Source organism: Ascaphus truei, unplaced genomic scaffold, assembly GCF_040206685.1.
Source record: "Ascaphus truei isolate aAscTru1 unplaced genomic scaffold, aAscTru1.hap1 HAP1_SCAFFOLD_371, whole genome shotgun sequence".
Classification (NCBI taxonomy): Eukaryota; Metazoa; Chordata; class Amphibia; order Anura; family Ascaphidae; genus Ascaphus; species Ascaphus truei.
This window is the reverse complement of record NW_027456702.1, coordinates 39,228-64,344: the sequence shown is the minus strand read 5'-3', so window position 1 is coordinate 64,344 and position 25,117 is coordinate 39,228. Positions and strand designations below refer to the sequence as shown.

At 44.0% G+C, this 25,117-nt stretch overlaps 1 long non-coding RNA gene and 4 other non-coding genes across 5 annotated transcripts; all 5 read left to right on the top strand.

Moving 5' to 3' along the window:
* Nucleotides 1-50: 50 nt before the first annotated feature.
* Nucleotides 51-17,044, top strand: LOC142483781 (uncharacterized). Its single transcript, XR_012797474.1, has 3 exons — nt 51-211; nt 2,494-2,657; nt 16,811-17,044. It is a non-coding gene; the product is annotated as an uncharacterized LOC142483781 (long non-coding RNA).
* Nucleotides 2,288-2,360, top strand: TRNAR-CCU (transfer RNA arginine (anticodon CCU)). The gene has a single exon. It is a non-coding gene; the product is annotated as a tRNA-Arg (tRNA).
* TRNAR-CCU (transfer RNA arginine (anticodon CCU)) lies at nt 4,738-4,810 on the top strand. The gene has a single exon. It is a non-coding gene; the product is annotated as a tRNA-Arg (tRNA).
* On the top strand, nt 7,123-7,195 carry TRNAR-CCU (transfer RNA arginine (anticodon CCU)). The gene has a single exon. It is a non-coding gene; the product is annotated as a tRNA-Arg (tRNA).
* Nucleotides 17,045-19,055: 2,011 nt separating the features above from the next.
* On the top strand, nt 19,056-19,128 carry TRNAR-CCU (transfer RNA arginine (anticodon CCU)). The gene has a single exon. It is a non-coding gene; the product is annotated as a tRNA-Arg (tRNA).
* Nucleotides 19,129-25,117: the final 5,989 nt, after the last annotated feature.

Sequence of the window (25,117 nt, the reverse complement as noted above, 5' to 3'; positions counted from 1 at the left end):
TCCAAATGTTTTCATACAGACCAAGCAATCTGACGTATTTTACCCAGGTACAGACAGGATTGCGGGATCTTATTCATGACATCATGCAGCTTCTCGTTGCCACGTCAACGCGACGTCATTTGAAGCAGCGTGGCCATTTTAACTGGAGCTGCAGGGGGAAAAGATGAATTTGTAGGAGAAGACTGGGAGACGCCGGGGGACTCTGCCGCAGGTAAGCAGTCGACAGCGGACAAAATGCAGTCGCCCGTGACAACCGGTCGAGTGCATTTGTCGACCCCTGGCTATAGGTAACCAAGGAAACCTTAAACAGGTCATGCACATTGCTCTGGGGAGTTCCTAACACAGCCTACAGGAACACTCATGCACCATTCGCATCACATTCCAAAAAAATTATAAAAACTAAATGCCAAGATATCATTCTAAAGCAAAGAATTCTCACTGAAGAAATCTGATGCCCTGTTATACACTTTTGTCAATGTTTCCACTTCTTGAGTCATTTCTTTCTACTTTTATCGGTGTATACGTTCTTTTCATAGTACATATTAAAAATAGTTGAAGAACAATACACAATAAAGCCTCACAAAGTACAATGATTAAAGGATGCATGGGAAAAAAATACCCAATACTGACACATTGTAACAGATTTTTTTAAACTTTGCCCCCCAAGCTGAACCTGTCATTACTGACCATTCATGTTCTATCTTTTTAAATGTACCCTTTTCCTATTGAGAAACAATTTCTCCTTCTTTTAATTGTTTTTGTAAAACTGGATGTCAACCTTCTTCTTTCTTAATTTCTTACACATAGGAAATTATTCTTTCACTATTTCATTATTCTCAATACGACCTAAAATGAAGTGTGATTATGAAAGCATGAGTGATAAATAATTTTGGCCTGGTGTGGTAAACAAATTAATTTAGAATTCAAATATAAACAAGCAATAAAATTTACATGTTCAAATCTTGCCAGAATGGTGTAAAAAAAAAAAAAATCAGGACATTGGAGATTATAAAATAATAAATGAGTATTGCTAATGGGTATTCCTAGCACTGTCATAGGAAGTAAAACTCGTTAATTTCCTAGTATGGGTATTAAAGAATTAGTTCTACATACATCATTTTTACATCCCAACCACTTATTTACCCATAAATCTGAATGATTTAGAACAAATACACATTTTTCTAGCAAACTTTGTCGTATTCCTAGGATGTCATACACCCTTGTACTTTTTTCCCAATAGTAATAGAAATAATAGATTTTTTGTTCTTTTTCCTAAAAAGTGAAAACATATTTAGTCCCATAGGTGATTCTTTGCTTTAAAACACAATATTTTGACATATTTAGAGCCCAGCTGACTACATACACTGGATATATAATGCAACAGTGCCACCATGTGGTAGGTATTGTTACCAATATTGTCCTGGAACAGGATTGCATATTTTCTGTATATTTTTCTCGGCTCTCACACTGTCAGCTCTCCCCAGGGAAGTTACATGTTTTTTCCAAGCCCTGAAGAAGCCAGAGCTGTGTATATTGCAACATAGTTGTTACAAGTAATCCCCTTTACACAGCCTCTAGTCAGTTGCCCTGGCAACCTCCCAATGCTCATATTTGAGTATGTTTTAGTCCTCTCCCCCTGCTTTATCTGCATATTGTTATGCCCCTTAGTGTGTTCCTGTCTGACAGGAAAGTGTGCTCCCTCTTTTCAACAAGCAGCCAAAGTGAGTAGACACATCTTCCACTGCTCCCTCAGAAAGGAAATCCTTTTAACCTTCCCCTCAGAGAGGCACTTCCACATAGCAGGACACCTTCCTCTCATCAAGCAATTCTCCTCACAAGGGACATCCACTATTACATTCCATATACAAGAACTTATATACTCCTCTTATAACGGTTATAACTCCCTCAATAAAGTTGAAGAAAACATAAGTGTGCTTTAAAAGGGGACGAGTTAAGCTACAGTACATGGACTTACTCATATGCCACATATGAGCCTGGGTCCAGAATAGATATCCTTCTATTTTTCAATAAAACAATTTTTTGCTAAATAAAACTTGCGTTGGCCGGGAATCGAACCCGGGTCAACTGCTTGGAAGGCAGCTATGCTCACCACTATACCACCAACGCATAGTGCTGTATTCTGTAGTGCAGCAATACAGTGCTGGAATATAATGCAGGAATATAGTGCTGGACTATTTATCAAGAAACTCTATCTTTCTCTGTTGAATTTCCCAGATACAATTACCATTACCCCACACGATACAATGTTATAAGACACGTGACATAAGCCCCAGTGGCCTAATGGATATGGCACTGGCCTCCTAAGCCAGGGATTGTGGGTTCAAGTCCCATCTGGGGTGGTTATATTTCATCCGCAAAACGTTAGTTTTTATTTCAAAACATATTCAGTCCGGTGTTAGTTATCATTAATAAATTAGGCAACAATTCCAAATGTTTTCATACAGACCAAGCAATCTGACGTATTTTACCCAGGTACAGACAGGATTGCGGGATCTTATTCATGACATCATGCAGCTTCTCGTTGCCACGTCAACGCGACGTCATTTGAAGCAGCGTGGCCATTTTAACTGGAGCTGCAGGGGGAAAAGATGAATTTGTAGGAGAAGACTGGGAGACGCCGGGGGACTCTGCCGCAGGTAAGCAGTCGACAGCGGACAAAATGCAGTCGCCCGTGACAACCGGTCGAGTGCATTTGTCGACCCCTGGCTATAGGTAACCAAGGAAACCTTAAACAGGTCATGCACATTGCTCTGGGGAGTTCCTAACACAGCCTACAGGAACACTCATGCACCATTCGCATCACATTCCAAAAAAATTATAAAAACTAAATGCCAAGATATCATTCTAAAGCAAAGAATTCTCACTGAAGAAATCTGATGCCCTGTTATACACTTTTGTCAATGTTTCCACTTCTTGAGTCATTTCTTTCTACTTTTATCTGTGTATACGTTCTTTTCATAGTACATATTAAAAATAGTTGAAGAACAATACACAATAAAGCCTCACAAAGTACAATGATTAAAGGATGCATGGGAAAAAAAATACCCAATACTGACACATTGTAACAGATTTTTTTAAACTTTGCCCCCCAAGCTGAACCTGTCATTACTGACCATTCATGTTCTATCTTTTTAAATGTACCCTTTTCCTATTGAGAAACAATTTCTCCTTCTTTTAATTGTTTTTGTAAAACTGGAAGTCAACCTTCTTCTTTCTTAATTTCTTACACATAGGAAATTATTCTTTCACTATTTCATTATTTTCAATACGACCTAAAATGAAGTGTGATTAGGAAAGCATGAGTGATAAATAATCTTGGCCTGGTGTGGTAAACATATTAATTTAGAATTCAAATATAAACAAGCAATACATTTTACATGTTCAAATCTTGCCAGAATGGTGTAAAAAAAAAAATCAGGACATTGGAGATTATAAACTAATAAATGAGTATTGCTAATGAGTATTCCTAGCACTGTCATAGGAAGTAAAACTCGTTCATTTCCTAGTATGGGTATTAAAGAATTAGTTGTACATACATCATTTTTACATCCCAACCACTTATTTACCCATAAATCTGTATGATTTAGAACAAATACACATTTTTCTGGCAAACTTTGTCGTATTCCTAGGATGTCATACACCCTTGTACTTTTTTCCTAATAGTAATAGAAATAATAGATTTTTTGTTCTTTTTCCTAAAAAGTGAAAACATATTTAGTCCCATAGGTGATTCTTTGCTTTAAAACACAATATTTTGACATATTTAGAGCCCAGCTGACTACATACACTGGATATATAATGCAACAGTGCCACCATGTGGTAGGTATTGTTACCAATATTGTCCTGGAACAGGATTGCATATTTTCTGTATATTTTTCTCGGCTCTCACACTGTCAGCTCTCCCCAGGGAAGTTACATGTTTTTTCCAAGCCCTGAAGAAGCCAGAGCTGTGTATATTGCAACATAGTTGTTACAAGTAATCCCCTTTACACAGCCTCTAGTCAGTTGCCCTGGCAACCTCCCAATGCTCATATTTGAGTATGTTTTAGTCCTCTCCCCCTGCTTTATCTGCATATTGTTATGCCCCTTAGTGTGTTCCTGTCTGACAGGAAAGTGTGCTCCCTCTTTTCAACAAGCAGCCAAAGTGAGTAGACACATCTTCCACTGCTCCCTCAGAAAGGAAATCCTTTTAACCTTCCCCTCAGAGAGGCACTTCCACATAGCAGGACACCTTCCTCTCATCAAGCAATTCTCCTCACAAGGGACATCCACTATTACATTCCATATACAAGAACTTATATACTCCTCTTATAACTCTTATACTGTAACTCCCTCAATAAAGTTGAAGAAAACAGAAGTGTGCTTTAAAAGGGGACGAGTTAAGCTACAGTACATGGACTTACTCATATGCCACATATGAGCCTGGGTCCAGAATAGATATCCTTCTATTTTTCAATAAAACACTTTTTTTGCTAAATAAAACTTGCGTTGGCCGGGAATCGAACCCGGGTCAACTGCTTGGAAGGCAGCTATGCTCACCACTATACCACCAACGCATAGTGCTGTATTCTGTAGTGCAGCAATACAGTGCTGGAATATAGTGCAGGAATATAGTGCTGGACTATTTATCAAGAAACTCTATCTTTCTCTGTTGAATTACACAGATACAATTACCATTACCCCACACGATATAATGTTATAAGACATGTGACATAAGCCCCAGTGGCCTAATGGATAAGGCACTGGCCTCCTAAGCCAGGAATTGTGGGTTCAAGTCCCATCTGGGGTGGTTATATTTCATCCGCAGAACGTTAGTTTTTATTTCAAAACATATTCAGTCCGGTGTTAGTTATCATTAATAAATTAGGCAACAATTCCAAATGTTTTCATACAGACCAAGCAATCTGAAGTATTTTACCCAGGTACAGACAGGATTGCGGGATCTATTTCACGACATCATGCAGCTTCTCGTTGCCACGTCAACGCGACGTCATTTGAAGCAGCGTGGCCATTTTAACTGGAGCTGCAGGGGGAAAAGATGAATTTGTAGGAGAAAACTGGGAGACGCCGGGGGATTCTGCCGCAGGTAAGCAGTCGACAGCGGACAAAATGCAGTCGCCCATGACAACCGGTCGAGTGCATTTGTCGACCTCTGGCTATAGGTAACCAAGGAAACCTTAAACAGGTCATGCACATTGCTCTGGGGAGTTCCTAACACAGCCTACAGGAACACTCATGCACCATTCGCATCACATTCCAAAAAAATTATAAAAACTAAATGCCAAGATATCATTCTAAAGCAAAGAATTCTCACTGAAGAAATCTGATGCCCTGTTATACACTTTTGTCAATGTTTCCACTTCTTGAGTCATTTCTTTCTACTTTTATCGGTGTATACGTTCTTTTCATAGTACATATTAAAAATAGTTGAAGAACAATACACAATAAAGCCTCACAAAGTACAATGATTAAAGGATGCATGGGAAAAAAAATACCCAATACTGACACATTGTAACAGATTTTTTTAAACTTTGCCCCCCAAGCTGAACCTGTCATTACTGACCATTCATGTTCTATCTTTTTAAATGTACCCTTTTCCTATTGAGAAACAATTTCTCCTTCTTTTAATTGTTTTTGTAAAACTGGAAGTCAACCTTCTTCTTTCTTAATTTCTTACACATAGGAAATTATTCTTTCACTATTTCATTATTTTCAATACGACCTAAAATGAAGTGTGATTATGAAAGCATGAGTGATAAATAATCTTGGCCTGGTGTGGTAAACATATTAATTTAGAATTCAAATATAAACAAGCAATACATTTTACATGTTCAAATCTTGCCAGAATGGTGTAAAAAAAAAATCAGGACATTGGAGATTATAAACTAATAAATGAGTATTGCTAATGAGTATTCCTAGCACTGTCATAGGAAGTAAAACTCGTTCATTTCCTAGTATGGGTATTAAAGAATTAGTTGTACATACATCATTTTTACATCCCAACCACTTATTTACCCATAAATCTGTATGATTTAGAACAAATACACATTATAGAAATAATAGATTTTTTGTTCTTTTTCCTAAAAAGTGAAAACATATTTAGTCCCATAGGTGATTCTTTGCTTTAAAACACAATATTTTGACATATTTAGAGCCCAGCTGACTACATACACTGGATATATAATGCAACAGTGCCACCATGTGGTAGGTATTGTTACCAATATTGTCCTGGAACAGGATTGCATATTTTCTGTATATTTTTCTCGGCTCTCACACTGTCAGCTCTCCCCAGGGAAGTTACATGTTTTTTCCAAGCCCTGAAGAAGCCAGAGCTGTGTATATTGCAACATAGTTGTTACAAGTAATCCCCTTTACACAGCCTCTAGTCAGTTGCCCTGGCAACCTCCCAATGCTCATATTTGAGTATGTTTTAGTCCTCTCCCCCTGCTTTATCTGCATATTGTTATGCCCCTTAGTGTGTTCCTGTCTGACAGGAAAGTGTGCTCCCTCTTTTCAACAAGCAGCCAAAGTGAGTAGACACATCTTCCACTGCTCCCTCAGAAAGGAAATCCTTTTAACCTTCCCCTCAGAGAGGCACTTCCACATAGCAGGACACCTTCCTCTCATCAAGCAATTCTCCTCACAAGGGACATCCACTATTACATTCCATATACAAGAACTTATATACTCCTCTTATAACTGTTATACTGTAACTCCCTCAATAAAGTTGAAGAAAACAGAAGTGTGCTTTAAAAGGGGACGAGTTAAGCTACAGTACATGGACTTACTCATATGCCACATATGAGCCTGGGTCCAGAATAGATATCCTTCTATTTTTCAATAAAACACTTTTTTTGCTAAATAAAACTTGCGTTGGCCGGGAATCGAACCCGGGTCAACTGCTTGGAAGGCAGCTATGCTCACCACTATACCACCAACGCATAGTGCTGTATTCTGTAGTGCAGCAATACAGTGCTGGAATATAGTGCAGGAATATAGTGCTGGACTATTTATCAAGAAACTCTATCTTTCTCTGTTGAATTACACAGATACAATTACCATTACCCCACACGATATAATGTTATAAGACATGTGACATAAGCCCCAGTGGCCTAATGGATAAGGCACTGGCCTCCTAAGCCAGGAATTGTGGGTTCAAGTCCCATCTGGGGTGGTTATATTTCATCCGCAAAACGTTAGTTTTTATTTCAAAACATATTCAGTCCGGTGTTAGTTATCATTAATAAATTAGGCAACAATTCCAAATGTTTTCATACAGACCAAGCAATCTGACGTATTTTACCCAGGTACAGACAGGATTGCGGGATCTATTTCACGACATCATGCAGCTTCTCGTTGCCACGTCAACGCGACGTCATTTGAAGCAGCGTGGCCATTTTAACTGGAGCTGCAGGGGGAAAAGATGAATTTGTAGGAGAAAACTGGGAGACGCCGGGGGATTCTGCCGCAGGTAAGCAGTCGACAGCGGCCAAAATGCAGTCGCCCATGACAACCGGTCGAGTGCATTTGTCGACCTCTGGCTATAGGTAACCAAGGAAACCTTAAACAGGTCATGCACATTGCTCTGGGGAGTTCCTAACACAGCCTACAGGAACACTCATGCACCATTCGCATCACATTCCAAAAAAATTATAAAAACTAAATGCCAAGATATCATTCTAAAGCAAAGAATACTCACTGAAGAAATCTGATGCCCTGTTATACACTTTTGTCAATGTTTCCACTTCTTGAGTCATTTCTTTCTACTTTTATCTGTGTATACGTTCTTTTCATAGTACATATTAAAAATAGTTGAAGAACAATACACAATAAAGCCTCACAAAGTACAATGATTAAAGGATGCATGGGAAAAAAAATACCCAATACTGACACATTGTAACAGATTTTTTTAAACTTTGCCCCCCAAGCTGAACCTGTCATTACTGACCATTCATGTTCTATCTTTTTAAATGTACCCTTTTCCTATTGAGAAACAATTTCTCCTTCTTTTAATTGTTTTTGTAAAACTGGAAGTCAACCTTCTTCTTTCTTAATTTCTTACACATAGGAAATTATTCTTTCACTATTTCATTATTTTCAATACGACCTAAAATGAAGTGTGATTATGAAAGCATGAGTGATAAATAATCTTGGCCTGGTGTGGTAAACATATTAATTTAGAATTCAAATATAAACAAGCAATACATTTTACATGTTCAAATCTTGCCAGAATGGTGTAAAAAAAAAAATCAGGACATTGGAGATTATAAACTAATAAATGAGTATTGCTAATGAGTATTCCTAGCACTGTCATAGGAAGTAAAACTCGTTCATTTCCTAGTATGGGTATTAAAGAATTAGTTGTACATACATCATTTTTACATCCCAACCACTTATTTACCCATAAATCTGTATGATTTAGAACAAATACACATTTTTCTGGCAAACTTTGTCGTATTCCTAGGATGTCATACACCCTTGTACTTTTTTCCCAATAGTAATAGAAATAATAGATTTTTTGTTCTTTTTCCTAAAAAGTGAAAACATATTTAGTCCCATAGGTGATTCTTTGCTTTAAAACACAATATTTTGACATATTTAGAGCCCAGCTGACTACATACACTGGATATATAATGCAACAGTGCCACCATGTGGTAGGTATTGTTACCAATATTGTCCTGGAACAGGATTGCATATTTTCTGTATATTTTTCTCGGCTCTCACACTGTCAGCTCTCCCCAGGGAAGTTACATGTTTTTTCCAAGCCCTGAAGAAGCCAGAGCTGTGTATATTGCAACATAGTTGTTACAAGTAATCCCCTTTACACAGCCTCTAGTCAGTTGCCCTGTTACGCCTATGTTACGCCTCTAACCAAAATCTTTTTTTTTCTGTATAAAAATCATTACCCTATGAGTAATAAATTGAGACAAAGGATTTAAAACCTGGCGTGCGTTACGTTTCATTTTGTTCGTCTCCCAGGCCTGATAAGGTTCATCAAAAATCGGAGATAACAGTGGCAGGGCGTGAAAAACTTCTCCGGGGCAGTCTGCTGCAAACAGGTGCAGATAGTGTATCCAGTCACAAGGCTTCAGTGTACCTGGCAGAGGAAAGGTTCCTCTCGGTTCTGAAGCGTGGGTGAAGGAATAACGGATTTTCCTTCAGTTTTGGCAAAGAGAGTGCCCCTATCAGAATCAGAATCCAGGGCAGGGAGTTGCTGTTCCACAGGGAGGAGCTCAGAACACGGGACCGTGGCAGCAGCAAAATGTGCCTGCTACCGGGCGCCCCGCTGGACATGATCTGAGGATCCCCTGGAAACCCAATGTTTCACAATAGGGATGCCGGAGGACTGAACCTCTAGCTTGTTACATGGCACAATTGTCTTCTCGCTGGGATACCCTGCCTTTAATCTCACTGGCAGTGGATGATGTAGTCTTTGATTTTTTGGTGGACACAGGTGCCACTAGATCATCACTATCTCAGCGATATTACAATGGGCCAGTGTTGCCAACAAGCGAGTCCTCTACCGGTGTAGGAGGGGTTCCTATTCAATGTTCATCCACTCCCCTTGTCTCGGTCTCACCTGTGAACTCAGACCCCCTTGATTTTGAAATAAGGCACCAGTTTCTAGTGATTCCTAATTGTCCCGTGAATCTACTCGGCAGAGATTTGTTAGGGGCTTTCAAGATTTCCCTGTACATTACTGCTGAGGGTGGAATTGTGTGTGACTCCCCCTACGTTTTTACAAGCCCAGGGAATGATTCAGCTCATGTTATTACAACCATGCCAAGTTGTACAGCTCCCACAGTTGTTCCCTCCCACTTAACTCTCGCTGAGGATGTTAGGAATGTCTTGGTCTTTGCAGCAGACTCTGCTTGCCAGAAACAACACTTAAAGAAAGTCATTCATGACAAGCCATATTTACTTCCTGATGTGTTTGTACTTACAGAACTTGACGGGGACGATGCGGATTACCCTTATGATTTGATTGAAAATTGGGTGAGGCAGGGGCTGCACACAGTCAGTGAGATTAGTCATAGAAAAGGTACAGTCTCCAACCTCAAGAGGTACAAACTTCGGGGAAACAACAAAATCCTGTCCTGTAACCCAAACAAACAGTCTATTTGACTCCTACCACTATCTACATAGTTGCCAGAAATAGACTGTTTGTTTGGGTTACAGGACAGGATTTTGTTGTTTCCCCGAAGTTTGTACCTCTTGAGGTTGGAGACTGTACCTTTTCTATGACTAATCTCACTGACTGTGTGCAGCCCCTGCCTCACCCAATTTTGACTCAAGTACCCTCGGGATTGTGGGCAGTCTCATCCACTGACCCAGGTTACATTAATTGCACACCATATGAAGCAACATTAAAACCAGATGTTTCTCCTGTATACATTAAACAGTATCCTCTGTCTGCAGAGAAGGAAAGGGGTATTGCCCCTATCATGCAGGAACTGTTGGCCAAGAACATCATTTCACCCACAGTCTCACCCTACAATACACCTGTCAACCCTGTGCCCAAGCCTGGTGGACAGCAATGGTGATTTACGCAGGATCTCCGTGCAGTCAATGCTTTGGTTCAACCCATCGCGCCGATTGTACCGGATATCAACTCCATTTTATCTAGTATTCCAACTACTGCTGCGTATTTTACGGTTGCTGACTTGTGCTCCGCCTTCTTTTCTGTGCCTGTGCACCCCCTGACAAGACCACTGTTCGCATTTACCCATGGGGGGAGACAGTTCACATGGAATTTTCTCCCACAGGGGTTCATTGATTCAGCGACAGCCTATTGCACCGTCGTACGCAAAACCTTTGAGTCTTGGTCCCCGCCCTGTGCGTCTCTATTGCTACAATATGCAGATGACCTTTTGCTGTGTAGTCCCACCGAACAAGCATGTTTGGAAGACTCTGTCAGCCTGTTGACACACCTCTATGACATGGGACACAAGGTTTCTCCTAAAAAGCTGCAGTTTTGCCTTCAGGAAGTAAGGTATCTGGGTTTCAGACTGTCACATGGACAAAGGACATTGGCTCCAGAACGCGTCCAAGCTATTGTAGCTATGCCAAAACCCAAGACTAAGACTGCTTTGTTGTCATTCCTAGGAGTAATTGCCTATTGTCGCCAGTGGATTCCTGATTGTTCTTTCCATGACCACATCCTCAGGAAAGTGACTCTCCAATCTCAACCTGAGACGATCATCTGGTCAGCTGACATGGAGATGGCCTACAAGTACCTCCGCTCCGCTCTCTGCTCTGCTCCTGCACTGGGATTGCCCAACTACCAGCTACCGTTTCACCTTTACTGCACCGAAGGTGGAGCGACAGTGGCGGGGGTCCTTGCTCAGGAACACGGTGGTGGTTATAGGCCTGTGGCTTTTTATTCCAAAACTTTTCCCACAGTGGTTCAGGGTATGCCGGCATGTTTAAGGGCTGTAGCAGCATGTGCAATCATGACTGAAACTGCGCAAACCATTGTACTGTCTCACCCTCTGACACTGCACACTTCACATCAGGTTTTGCAGGTATTAAATAACCTCACTACACAGCACATGACCGTGCAAAGGCGCTCAGGTTATGAAACCATTCTTACAACCACTGCCAACCTCACTGTCAAATATCACCCATCACATTCTGGCCCTGCAGTGTTATTACATCGTTTGCTTTCTAACACAGAACCAGACTCTGACTGTGAGCATGACTGTTTGACTAATATTACCCTGGAATCATCACCTAGATGTGATTTGTCCTCTGTTCCATTACCCTACGGTGAGGTAGTGTTTGTTGATGGCTCATGTTCCAAACCAGCTGACGGTGTGTTTTTAACAGGATTCTCTGTTGTGCAATTACCTGACACTGTGTTGATGGCTTACTCTTTACCTTTTGTCTCAGCTCAGGCTGCTGAAATCATTGCGCTAACCAAGGCCTGCAAATTGTTCAAGGATAGGGAAGTGACTATTTACACCGACTCTAGGTATGCTTTTGGGGTGGCACATGATTTTGGTGTTATCTGGCAACACCGGGGGTTCACCACTGCAGATGGAAAAGGTATAGCTCATTCTCAGTTGATAGAAGATCTTTTAGCTGCCATTTTACTTCCCCTATCTCTTGCAATTGTCAAATGTAAGGGACACAGTTCAGATGACAGTGATGTTGCAAAAGGAAATGACCTAGCAGACATTGTAGCTAGGAATGCAGCCATTTCTGCCCCATTCTGCCCTGACTATGACACAACACCATTTTTTCAGATGTCCTTGATTACTGTACCTTCAATCCCTGATTTTGATCTTATTTCCTTGCAGGCACTGGCCTCGGAGGAGGATCTCGCTTTTTGGAAGCAGGAAGGTCTGACTCTAGATGAACAACATCTTTTGTCAGACAAGGAGGGACGGGTGGGGGTACCCAAAACAGCAGCTCCCATTTTTATCAGTCATTTTCACAGTTTTGGTCACATTGGCAGGAAACAGACTTGCAAGAATATTCGCTCTAGGTTTTGTATCAAGGATTTGTCTGTTTTGGTTGAGACACAGTTATCAAGGTGTCTTACATGTGCTCGCAATAATCCCAATGGTGCAATACACGGTGTCCATGAGCATTTGCCACCCCCTGATGGTCCCATGCAGCAATTGCAAATTGATTTCACACACATGCCAAAAGCTAAAGGAGGTTTGCAGTATTTGTTGGTGATAGTGGATCAGTTCTCTAAGTGGGTAGAGGCATTCCCCACTAGTAAAGAAAATACCAGTGTTGTTGCCAAGATTCTGTGTAAAGAGATTATCCCTAGGTTTGGTTGCCCACTGTCTATCAACAGTGATCAAGGTACTCCATTTACAGCCAAAATTACACAGCAGATATGTCAGATGTTATGTATTGATTGGAAGTTTCATGTTCCATACCATCCTCAGTCCTCTGGACAGGTGGAAAGAACCAACAGGACCATAAAGGATAAATTGAGAAAGGGTACGGGAGGAACTTTTCACCACTGGCCTGATCTGATACCGGCAGTTTTGGCTGAAATTAGAATGACCCCAAATAAAACTACGGGTTATTCGCCTTTTGAAATTTTGATGGGTAGGCCGTTCCCTACCCCATGGACTAAGCACCATGGTTTGAATGTTGCAAATAATAACTTACCATTGACTCAGCATGAATATGTGATGCACCTTGTTGAGAAATTGAATGGCATCTATGGTGATGTATCTCTGTCTCTTCCATGCCCCACAGGTGAAGTGACTCACCCTTTCCGACCCGGTGACCTGGTGCTGGTCAAGAAGCTGTTCAAGAACAAGACTCTGGACCCTCCCTTCGGTGAACCCGTTTCCATAATTGCAGTGACCCGGACAGCGATCCTTACGGCAGAAGAACCGACATGGATACACGCCAGCCGAGTGAAGATGGCTCCACCTACCCCTGGATGTCCCGGAAACGATCCTCTTTCCCCAAAGACTTTGGGCCCAGTGTCATTTGCATAATAGCACTGTTCCTGAGTATAGCAATCACCATTGTGGCCATTATGCTCTGGAGTGTGACTGCCTGGTCATATGGGGTTAAAAATATTGACAAAATCACACACAAATACACACGCAGGGAATTATCTCAGTCTGCTTGGGAAAAGGACAATATGTATGTTAAATCTCTGCTACTAGTACATCAAGAAACTAGGCCCAATAAATCATGCTGGATTTGCGGACAAGGTCCACATAGTCTAAAATATGGGTATCCCTCTTTCCCCGATGTTATTGATCAAGCAATGTTGATGCACATTCTCAGTAGTGACAAATCCTGGAATTTTACCTCTAACAGCAGGTCCAAGGTTAAAGAGGAATTAGAGAAAGTATATCTCACATCTAGAACCACACAAGGGGCTATTTGTTACCATAATGTATTCAACATGTCAGGTTATCATTCCTGTCAAAATTCTACTGTTATTTTGGCCTTCAAATTGAGACAAAAAAGGTATATGCTTGATACTCTCACCATAAACATCAATTGTTCTGCATTTTGTAGTCACAATGTCACTCTCACTCAGCAGAAATCCATTGACACCTGTCAAACCAATTCAAGTTTGTATCACTGGTTCTCTGCTCAGACTGCCACTTTGCGCTCTTGGATTGGATCAGGTGATTCCGGGGGTGCGGGATGTTATTGTAGTGATACCCGTTATCGCAAGGATAGTACGTGCGATTTCTCTACTCAGTATAGATCAGAACTAAGTTCAAATTTCAAGTGCCCCACTAGCATTAGACTCCCTTTCGGGTACTATTGGTTGTGTGGCATGTGGGCCACTAAGATTGTACCCTGCAATCACACTGCCCCTTGTTATCTGGGTTTCATCCTTCCCACTTTCTATGTATCTGACACATTACCCCAAGGAAGGCTGAGAAATCGAAAAGATCTGACCAGGACCATTAGTCCAGCCCGCATTGCAGCTGGGGTTTTTATACCTAGTTTAGGTGTTCTGGATCTCTATTCTAAATTAAGTGAGCTAATGGTAAATATTGATGATGCTCTTAATCAGACAAGTGATGCTATCATCCGTTTGACTAATGAACAAGAGCAGATCCGGACAGTATTATTACAGAATAGAATGGCTCTTGATTATCTGCTAGCCTCACAAGGAGGTGTTTGTAAACTTGTAGGACAGAAGTGCTGTGCCTATATTGAAGATGAGTCTGGCGCTATTCATAAAGATATGGATAAGTTACAGGAAATTCAAGCAAGGATGCGTAAAGAATCCTCAGGCCTTAACTTAAATTGGATGTCAGGACTCACTAGTTGGATTGGAGAATTGGGTATGAAAATTCTCTATGGTTTTATTGTAGTGATTAGTATAATTGCAGCAATTTTTGTTATTTTTCACTGTGCTAAGTGTGCAATGCTTTCATTTGTCTCAAGGAAACCTTCAGTTTCATCTCACGCCATGTATGCAACTAATAATTCATATGTGGCCATGAACAGAGTCTATGATACTATTGGTCCCCATAAGGCCATAGTCATAGAGAAGCGTACCTAGTAAGGGTATTTGTTCTTTTAGAGAACAAAAAGGAGGGATTGTTAGGACCAGTATGTCAGGCCAGAGTCTGCACTCATGTTAAGCTTCCATTTTGTATGGTCATAACTAGTTAAGATTCTGTAGTCAGCCTTTTTGCTGAAATATAATTCATAAATGCACTCAGTTTCTGCTAAATTGCATTTCCTTTTTTTTCTGGTCAGGATATTACTAGATACTTTTGTGAGGTCAATTTCCTGGTGTTTTAGTAGAATATAATAGAATGGTTCTCTGCAAGAAGCAAGGTAGTGAAATAAAGTTGCTAAGACTCAAGGTCTCTTTTGATAACAGACAATGAATAAGCTATGTATTTAGACAATTGCTTGTATTGAAAATAAACACGTCTCAAAAGTCACGCCACTAATATGTCCTGCCCCTAAATCACGCCTCTAATCAAAGCTACGCCCAAGACACACCTAGTATACGCCTATGACACGCCTATGTTACGCCTCTAACCAAAATCTTTTTTTTTCTGTATAAAAATCATTACCCTATGAGTAATAAATAGAGACAAAGGATTTGAAACCTGGCGTGCGTTACGTTTCATTTTGTTCGTCTCCCAGGCCTGATAAGGCTCATCAAAAATCGGAGATAACAGTGGCAGGGCGTGAAAAACTTCTCCGGGGGAGTCTGCTGCAAACAGGTGCAGATAGTGTATCCAGTCACAAGGCTTCAGTGTACCTGGCAGAGGAAAGGTTCCTCTCGGTTCTGAAGCGTGGGTGAAGGAATAACGGATTTTCCTTCAACTCCCTCAATAAAGTTGAAGAAAACAGAAGTGTGCTTTAAAAGGGAACGAGTTAAGCTACAGTACATGGACTTACTCATATGCCACATACTGCACCGACACACTTTATTCGAGCAAATACCCAGTATGTACCTGGCAGATACCTGGAATGCGCCGCTCCTCACCTCTGACAAGCCCCGTTGCGTTTGCCTTCCCAGCCTGGGTTCATGCCTGGCTGACGGGCGGCTGATCTGTTAAATGATAATGATTAGGATTTAATAGGCTGCAATGCTTCGCGTGTCTACCAGATGGCATAAATTCATGAATTGTAATGCAGTATATATATATATACTGTGCAGTATTGCAGCCAGCGGGAATAAAATGCTTCAATCCCTGCCTGGAAAATACCTCAATGCACTCGGGCAGAAAACAGTCACAAACCTCAATACACCCGGGTATACCCGAATTCGTGGGACTAGCCGAGCTCGAATAAAGTGTGTCGCCAGTGTATGAGCCTGGGTCCAGAATAGATATCCTTCTATTTTTCAATAAAACACTTTTTTTTGCTAAATAAAATTTGCGTTGGCCGGGAATCGAACCCGGGTCAACTGCTTGGAAGGCAGCTATGCTCACCACTATACCACCAACGCATAGTGCTGTATTCTGTAGTGCAGCAATACAGTGCTGGAATATAGTGCAGGAATATAGTGCTGGACTATTTATCAAGAAACTCTATCTTTCTCTGTTGAATTACCCAGATACAATTACCATTACCCCACACGATACAATGTTATAAGACATGAGACATAATCCCCAGTGGCCTAATGGATAAGGCACTGGCCTCCTAAGCCAGGGATTGTGGGTTCAAGTCCCATCTGGGTTGGTTATATTTCATCCGCAAAACGTTAGTTTTTATTTCAAAACATATTCAGTCCGGTGTTAGTTATCATTAATAAATTAGGCAACAATTCCAAATGTTTTCATACAGACCAAGCAATCTGACGTATTTTACCCAGGTACAGACAGGATTGCGGGATCTTATTCACGACATCATGCCGCTTCTCGTTGCCACGTCAACGCGACGTCATTTGAAGCAGCGTGGCCATTTTAACTGGAGCTGCAGGGGGAAAAGATGAATTTGTAGGAGAAGACTGGGAGACGCCGGGGACTCTGCCGCAGGTAAGCAGTCGACAGCGGACAAAATTCAGTCGCCCGTGACAACCGGTCGAGTGCATTTGTCGACCCCTGACTATAGGTAACCAAGGAAACCTTAAACAGGTCATGCACATTGCTCTGGGGAGTTCCTAACACAGCCTACAGGAACACTCATGCACCATTCGCATCACATTCCAAAAAAATTATAAAAACTAAATGCCAAGATATCATTCTAAAGCAAAGAATTCTCACTGAAGAAATCTGATGCCCTGTTATACACTTTTGTCAATGTTTCCACTTCTTGAGTCATTTCTTTCTACTTTTATCGGTGTATACGTTTTTTTCATAGTACATATTAAAAATAGTTGAAGAACAATACACAATAAAGCCTCACAAAGTACAATGATTAAAGGATGCATGGGGAAAAAAATACCTAATACTGACACATTGTAACAGATTTTTTGAAACTTTGCCCCCCAACCTGAACCTGTCATTACTGACCATTCATGTTCTATCTTTTTAAATGTACCCTTTTCCTATTGAGAAACAATTTCTCCTTCTTTTAATTGTTTTTGTAAAACTGGAAGTCAACCTTCTTCATTCTTAATTTCTTACACATAGGAAATTATTCTTTCACTATTTCATTATTCTCAATACGACCTAAAATGAAGTGTGATTATGAAAGCATGAGTGATAAATAATCTTGGCCTGGTGTGGTAAACAAATTAATTTAGAATTCAAATATAAACAAGCAATAAAATTTACATGTTCAAATCTTGCCAGAATGGTGTAAAAAAAAAAAAATCAGGACATTGGAGATTATAAACTAATAAATGAGTATTGCTAATGAGTATTCCTACCACTGTCATAGGAAGTAAAACTCGTTCATTTCCTAGTATGGGTATTAAAGAATTAGTTGTACATACATCATTTTTACATCCCAACCACTTATTTACCCATAAATCTGTATGATTTAGAACAAATACACATTTTTCTGGCAAACTTTGTCGTATTCCTAGGATGTCATACACCCTTGTACTTTTTTCCCAATAGTAATAGAAATAATAGATTTTTTGTTCTTTTTCCTAAAAAGTGAAAACATATTTAGTCCCATAGGTGATTCTTTGCTTTAAAACACAATATTTTGACATATTTAGAGCCCAGCTGACTACATACACTGGATATATAATGCAACAGTGCCACCATGTGGTAGGTATTGTTACCAATATTGTCCTGGAACAGGATTGCATATTTTCTGTATATTTTTCTCGGCTCTCACACTGTCAGCTCTCCCCAGGGAAGTTACATGTTTTTTCCAAGCCCTGAAGAAGCCAGAGCTGTGTATATTGCAACATAGTTGTTACAAGTAATCCCCTTTACACAGCCTCTAGTCAGTTGCCCTGGCAACCTCCCAATGCTCATATTTGAGTATGTTTTAGTCCTCTCCCCCTGCTTTATCTGCATATTGTTATGCCCCTTCGTGTGTTCCTGTCTGACAGGAAAGTGTGCTCCCTCTTTTCAACAAGCAGCCAAAGTGAGTAGACACATCTTCCACTGCTCCCTCAGAAAGGAAATCCTTTTAACCTTCCCCTCAGAGAGGCACTTCCACATAGCAGGACACCTTCCTCTCATCAAGCAATTCTCCTCACAAGGGACATCCACTATTACATTCCATATACAAGAACTTATATACTCCTCTTATAACTGTTATAACTCCCTCAATAAAGTTGAAGAAAACAGAAGTGTGCTTTAAAAGGGGACGAGTTAAGCTACAGTACATGGACTTACTCATATGCCACATACTGTATGAGCCTGGGTCCAGAATAGATATCCTTCTATTTTTCAATAAAACACTTTTTTTTGCTAAATAAAACTTGCGTTGGCCGGGAATCGAACCCGGGTCAACTGCTTGGAAGGCAGCTATGCTCACCACTATACCACCAACGCATAGTGCTGTATTCTGTAGTGCAGCAATACAGTGCTGGAATATAGTGCAGGAATATAGTGCTGGACTATTTATCAAGAAACTCTATCTTTCTCTGTTGAATTACCCAGATACAATTACCATTACCCCACACGATCAATGTTATAAGACATGTGACATAAGCCCCAGTGGCCTAATGGATAAGGCACTGGCCTCCTAAGCCAGGGATTGTGGGTTCAAGTCCTATCTGGGGTGGTTATATTTCATCCACAAAACGTTAGCTTTTATTTCAAAACATATTCAGTCCGGTGTTAGTTATCATTAATAAATTAGGCAACAATTCTAAATGTTTTCATACAGACCAAGCAATCTGATGTATTTTACCCAGGTACAGACAGGATTGCGGGATCTTATTCACGACATCATGCAGCTTCTCGTTGCCACGTCAACGCGACGTCATTTGAAGCAGCGTGGCCATTTTAACTGGAGCTGCAGGGGGAAAAGATGAATTTGTAGTAGAAGACTGGGAGACGCTGGGGGACTCTGCCGCAGGTAAGCAGTCGACAGCGGACAAAATGCAGTCGCCCGTGACAACCGGTCGAGTGCATTTGTCGACCCCTGGCTATAGGTAACCAAGGAAACCTTAAACAGGTCATGCACATTGCTCTGGGGAGTTCCTAACACAGCCTACAGGAACACTCATGCACCATTCGCATCACATTCCAAAAAAATTATAAAAACTAAATGCCAAGATATCATTCTAAAGCAAAGAATTCTCACTGAAGAAATCTGATGCCCTGTTATACACTTTTGTCAATGTATCCACTTCTTGAGTAATTTCTTTCTACTTTTATCTGTGTATACGTTCTTTTCATAGTACATATTAAAAATAGTTGAAGAACAATACACAATAAAGCCTCACAAAGTACAATGATTAAAGGATGCATGGGAAAAAAATACCCAATATTGACACATTGTAACAGATTTTTTTAAACTTTGCCCCCCAAGCTGAACCTGTCATTACTGACCATTCATGTTCTATCTTTTTAAATGTACCCTTTTCCTATTGAGAAACAATTTCTCCTTCTTGTAATTGTTTTTGTAAAACTGGAAGTCAACCTTCTTCTTTCTTAATTTCTTACACATAGGAAATTATTCTTTCACTATTTCATTATTCTCAATACGACCTAAAATGAAGTGTGATTATGAAAGCATTAGTGATAAATAATCTTGGCCTGGTGTGGTAAACAAATTAATTTAGAATTCAAATATAAACAAGCAATAAAATGTATATGTTCAAATCTTGCCAGAATGGTGTAAAAAAAAAAAAATCAGGACATTGGAGATTATAAAATAATAAATGAGTATTGCTAATGAGTATTCCTAGCACTGTCATAGGAAGTAAAACTCGTTCATTTCCTAGTATGGGTATTAAAGAATTAGTTGTACATACATCATTTTTACATCCCAACCACTTATTTACCCATAAATCTGTATGATTTAGAACAAATACACATTTTTCTGGCAAACTTTGTCGTATTCCTAGGATGTCATACACCCTTGTACTTTTTTCCCAATAGTAATAGAAATAATAGATTTTTTGTTCTTTTTCCTAAAAAGTGAAAACATATTTAGTTCCATAGGTGATTCTTTGCTTTAAAACACAATATTTTGACATATTTAGAGCCCAGCTGACTACATACACTGGATATATAATGCAACAGTGCCACCATGTGGTAGGTATTGTTACCAATATTGTCCTGGAACAGGATTGCATATTTTCTGTATATTTTTCTCGGCTCTCACACTGTCAGCTCTCCCCAGGGAAGTTACATGTTTTTTCCAAGCCCTGAAGAAGCCAGAGCTGTGTATATTGCAACATAGTTGTTACAAGTAATCCCCTTTACACAGCCTCTAGTCAGTTGCCCTGGCAACCTCCCAATGCTCATATTTGAGTATGTTTTAGTCCTCTCCCCCTGCTTTATCTGCATATTGTTATGCCCCTTAGTGTGTTCCTGTCTGACAGGAAAGTGTGCTCCCTCTTTTCAACAAGCAGCCAAAGTGAGTAGACACATCTTCCACTGCTCCCTCAGAAAGGAAATCCTTTTAACCTTCCCCTCAGAGAGGCACTTCCACGTAGCAGGACACCTTCCTCTCATCAAGCAATTCTCCTCACAAGGGACATCCACTATTACATTCCATATACAGGAACTTATATACTCCTCTTATAACTGTTTTAACTCCCTCAATAAAGTTGAAGAAAACAGAAGTGTGCTTTAAAATGGGACGAGTTAAGCTACAGTACATGGACTTACTCATATGCCACATATGAGCCTGGGTCCAGAATAGATATCCTTCTATCTACTATATATTTCTGAAAGCACTGTATGTCTGCGTCCCTAGCGGCAATCTCATTGGTCCCTTGGCCCGCCCGCCCCCGCACACCTCTCATTGGGCTCACACACTCACACCACCCCCTTGGCCCGCCCCCCACACCTCTCATTGGCCTGAGGCGGAGTGACGGGCCAAAGGTCCAAAAAAAAAACACACACCTACCTACCTCTGTCCTCTCCCCCCCATCACACTCACCTCCCCCCCTCCCCGGTGCTCACCTCCCTCCCGCTCCACTCCCTCCCCGGCGGGGGGGACACGCGCCCACCTAAGACGCGCCCGGAAGCCGCTCCACTCCCTCCCGCTCCACTCCCACACTCACCTCCCTCCCGCTCCCTCCCGCTCCACTCCTGCACTCACCTTCCTCCCGCTCCACTCCCGCACTCACCTCCCGCTCCACTCCCGCACTCACGTCCCTCCCGCTCAACACCACTCCCTCCCACTACACACCACTCCCTCCTGCTCCACTCCTGCACTCACCTCCCGCTCCACTCCCTCCCGCTCCACTCCCGCACTCACCTCCCGCTCCACTCACCTCCCTCCCGCTACACACCACTCCCTCCCGCTACACACCACTCCCTCCCGCTACACACCACTCCCTCCCGCTCCACTCCCGCACTCATTATCCGCTTCACTCCCTCCCTCCTGCTCCACTCACCTCCCTCCCGCTATACACCACTCCCTCCCGCTACACACCACTCCCTCCCGCTCCATTCCCTCCCCGGCGGGGGAACAGGCAGGCTGCCACGCGGCGCGTAAGATGGCGGACCCCCTTCCTCCCTCGCGCTCCATTCCCTCCCGCTCCATTCCCTCCCGCTCCACTCCCTCCCGCTCCACTCCCTCCCGCTCCACTCCCTCGCGCTCCATTCCCTCCCGCTCCACTCCCTCACGCTCCATTCCCTCCCGCTCCACTCACCTCCCTCCCGCTCCACTCCCTCCCCGGCGGGGGAACAGGCTGCCACGCGGCGCGTAAGATGGTGGACCCCCTTCCTCCCTCGCGGCGCCGAGTGAGAAGATGGCGGCAGCCGGAAGTACAGGTAGGTGTCGCGTGTGTCGCTCCCCCACCTCCCCCCCACCTGCGGCGCCGCACGGAACTGAGAAAGGGCGCATCACGGGACTGAGACATGTGTGTGTGACTTTGTGTGTGTGTCTGTGACTGTGTGTGTGACTGTGTGTGTGTGTGTGTGTGTGTGTGTGTGTGTGTGTGTGTGTGTGTGTGTGTGTGTGTGTGTGTGTGTGTGTGTGTGTGTGTGTGTGTGACTGAGTGTGTGCGACACTGCCCCCCCTCCTGTCCACTGCCCCCCCTCCTGTACACAGCCCCCCCCTCCTGTACACAGCCCCCCCTCCTGTCCACTGCCCCCCTCTCCTGTCCACTGCCCCCCCTCTCCTGTCCACTGCCCCCCCTCTCCTGTCCACTGCCCCCCTCTCCTGTCCACTGCCCCCCTCTCCTGTCCACTGCCCCCCCTCCTGTCCACTGCCCCCCCTCCTGTCCACTGCCCCCCCCTCCTGTCCACTGTCCCCCTCCTGTCCACTGCCCCCCCTCCTGTCCACTGTCCCCCCTCCTGTCCACTGTCCACTGCCCCCCCCTCCTGTCCACTGCCCCCCCTCCTGTCCACTGCCCCCCCTCCTGTCCACTGCCCCCCCTCCTGTCCACTGCCCCCCCCCTCCTGTCCACTGCCCCCCCTCCTGTCCACTGCCCCCCCTCCTGTCCACTGCCCCCCCTCCTGTCCACTGCCCCCCCCTTCCTGTCCACTGTCCCCCCCCCTCCTGTCCACTGTCCCCCCCTCCTGTCCACTGTCCCCCCCCCTCCTGTCCACTGTCCCACCCCTCCTGTCCACTGTCCCACCACTCCTGTCCACTGTCCGTCCCCCCCCTCCTGTCCACTGTCCCCCCCCCTCCTGTCCACTGTCCCCCCCCTCCTGTCCACTGTCCGTCCCCCCCCTCCTGTCCACTGTCCATCCCCCCCCTCCTGTCCACTGTCCCCCCCCTCCTGTCTACTGTCCGTCCCCCCCTCTCTCTACTGTCCGTCCCCCCTCCTGTCTACTGTCCGTCCCCCCCCCTCCTGTCTACTGTCTCCCCCCCCTGTCCACTGTTCGTCCCCCCACTCCTGTCCATTGTTCGTCCCCCCCTCTCCTGTCCACTGTTCGTCCCCCCCTCCTGTCCACTGTTCGTCGTCCCCCTCCTGTCCACTGTTCGTCGTCCCCCTCCTGTCCACTGTTCGTCCCCCCCCTCCTGTCCACTGTTCGTCCCCCCCTCCTGTCCACTGTTCGTCCCTCCCCTCTGGGGAGAACGGAGAAAGAGGGAGAGAGAAGGGAGCGGGAAATTTAACTCACGGGCAACGCCGGGTCTCTTTCCAACTCACCTCTCCCCCTCGGCACTCCAACTCACCTCTCTCCCTCCCCGCCGGCGCTCCAACTCATCTCCCTCCCCGGTGGGGGAACAGACAGGCTGCCTCGCGGCGCCTAAGATGGTGGCGCCCGGAAGGACCCCCTTCCTCCCTCGCGGCGCCGAGTTAGAAGATGGCGGTGCCCGGAAGTACAGGTAGGTGTCGCGTGTGTGTCGCTCCCCCATTTCGACCCCCCCCACTTCCCACCCCCCACTTCTCCCCCCCTACTTCTCCCCCCCCCCCCACTTCTTTCCCCCCCACCTCCCAGAGCACGCTCTCTACGGCTCAACATCCCCGAGGAGCAGTAGGAGGGCGGCAGGGAGTTAATACCTCCTTTGTGCCACCGGGAGTCGGCGGAGGCCATGAGGGGGGAGAGAACCAGTGGCAGCCCAAGGAGCGCGGCATGCTGCCAGGTGAGGAAATGCAGGGGGAGGAATCCATGCCTTTGACGCCCCCCCCCTGCCTTTGACGCCCCCCCCTGCCTTTGACGCCCTCCCCTGCCTTTGACGCCCCCCCCCCTGCCTTTGACGACCCTCCCCCTGCTTTTGACGACCCTGCCTTTGACGCCCCCCCCTGCCTTTGACGCCCCCCCCTGCCTTTGATGCCCCCCTGCCTTTGACGCCCCCCCCCTGCCTCCGGCCAACGCCGGGTATACACACACACACCTCTCCTCCTCCCCATCACACTCCCCTCCCCGGCGCTCACTCCCCCTGCCTTTCACGCCCCGCCTCCGGCCAACGCCAAGTATACACACACACACACTGACTGACACACGTACTGACGCACGCACACAACCCCTGGCAGCCACACGCACACAACCCCTGACAGCCACATGCACACACACCCTGACGCACGCACACACACTGACTGACACACACACTTACTGACGCACGCACGCACACTGACTGACGCACACACACACACGCACACTAACTGACGCACACACACACACACACACTGACTGACACACACACACTGACTGACGCGCACACACACACACACACACACACACACACTCTGACTGACACACACACTGACTGACACACACACACACACTGACTGACACACACACACACACACACACTGACTGACACACACACACACACACTGACTGACACACACACACACTGACTGACACACACACACACACTGACACACTGACACACACACACTGACACACACACACACACACACACACACACACACACACACTGACTGACACACACACACACACACACTGACTCACACACACACACACTGACTCACACACACTGACACACACACACTGACTCACACACACACACTGACTCTCACACATACACACACACTGACTGACACACACACTGACTGACACACACACTGACTGACTGACACACACACTGTGACTGACACACACACTGACTGACGCGTGCACACACTAACTGACTGACACACACACTGACTGACACACACACACTGACTGCGCGC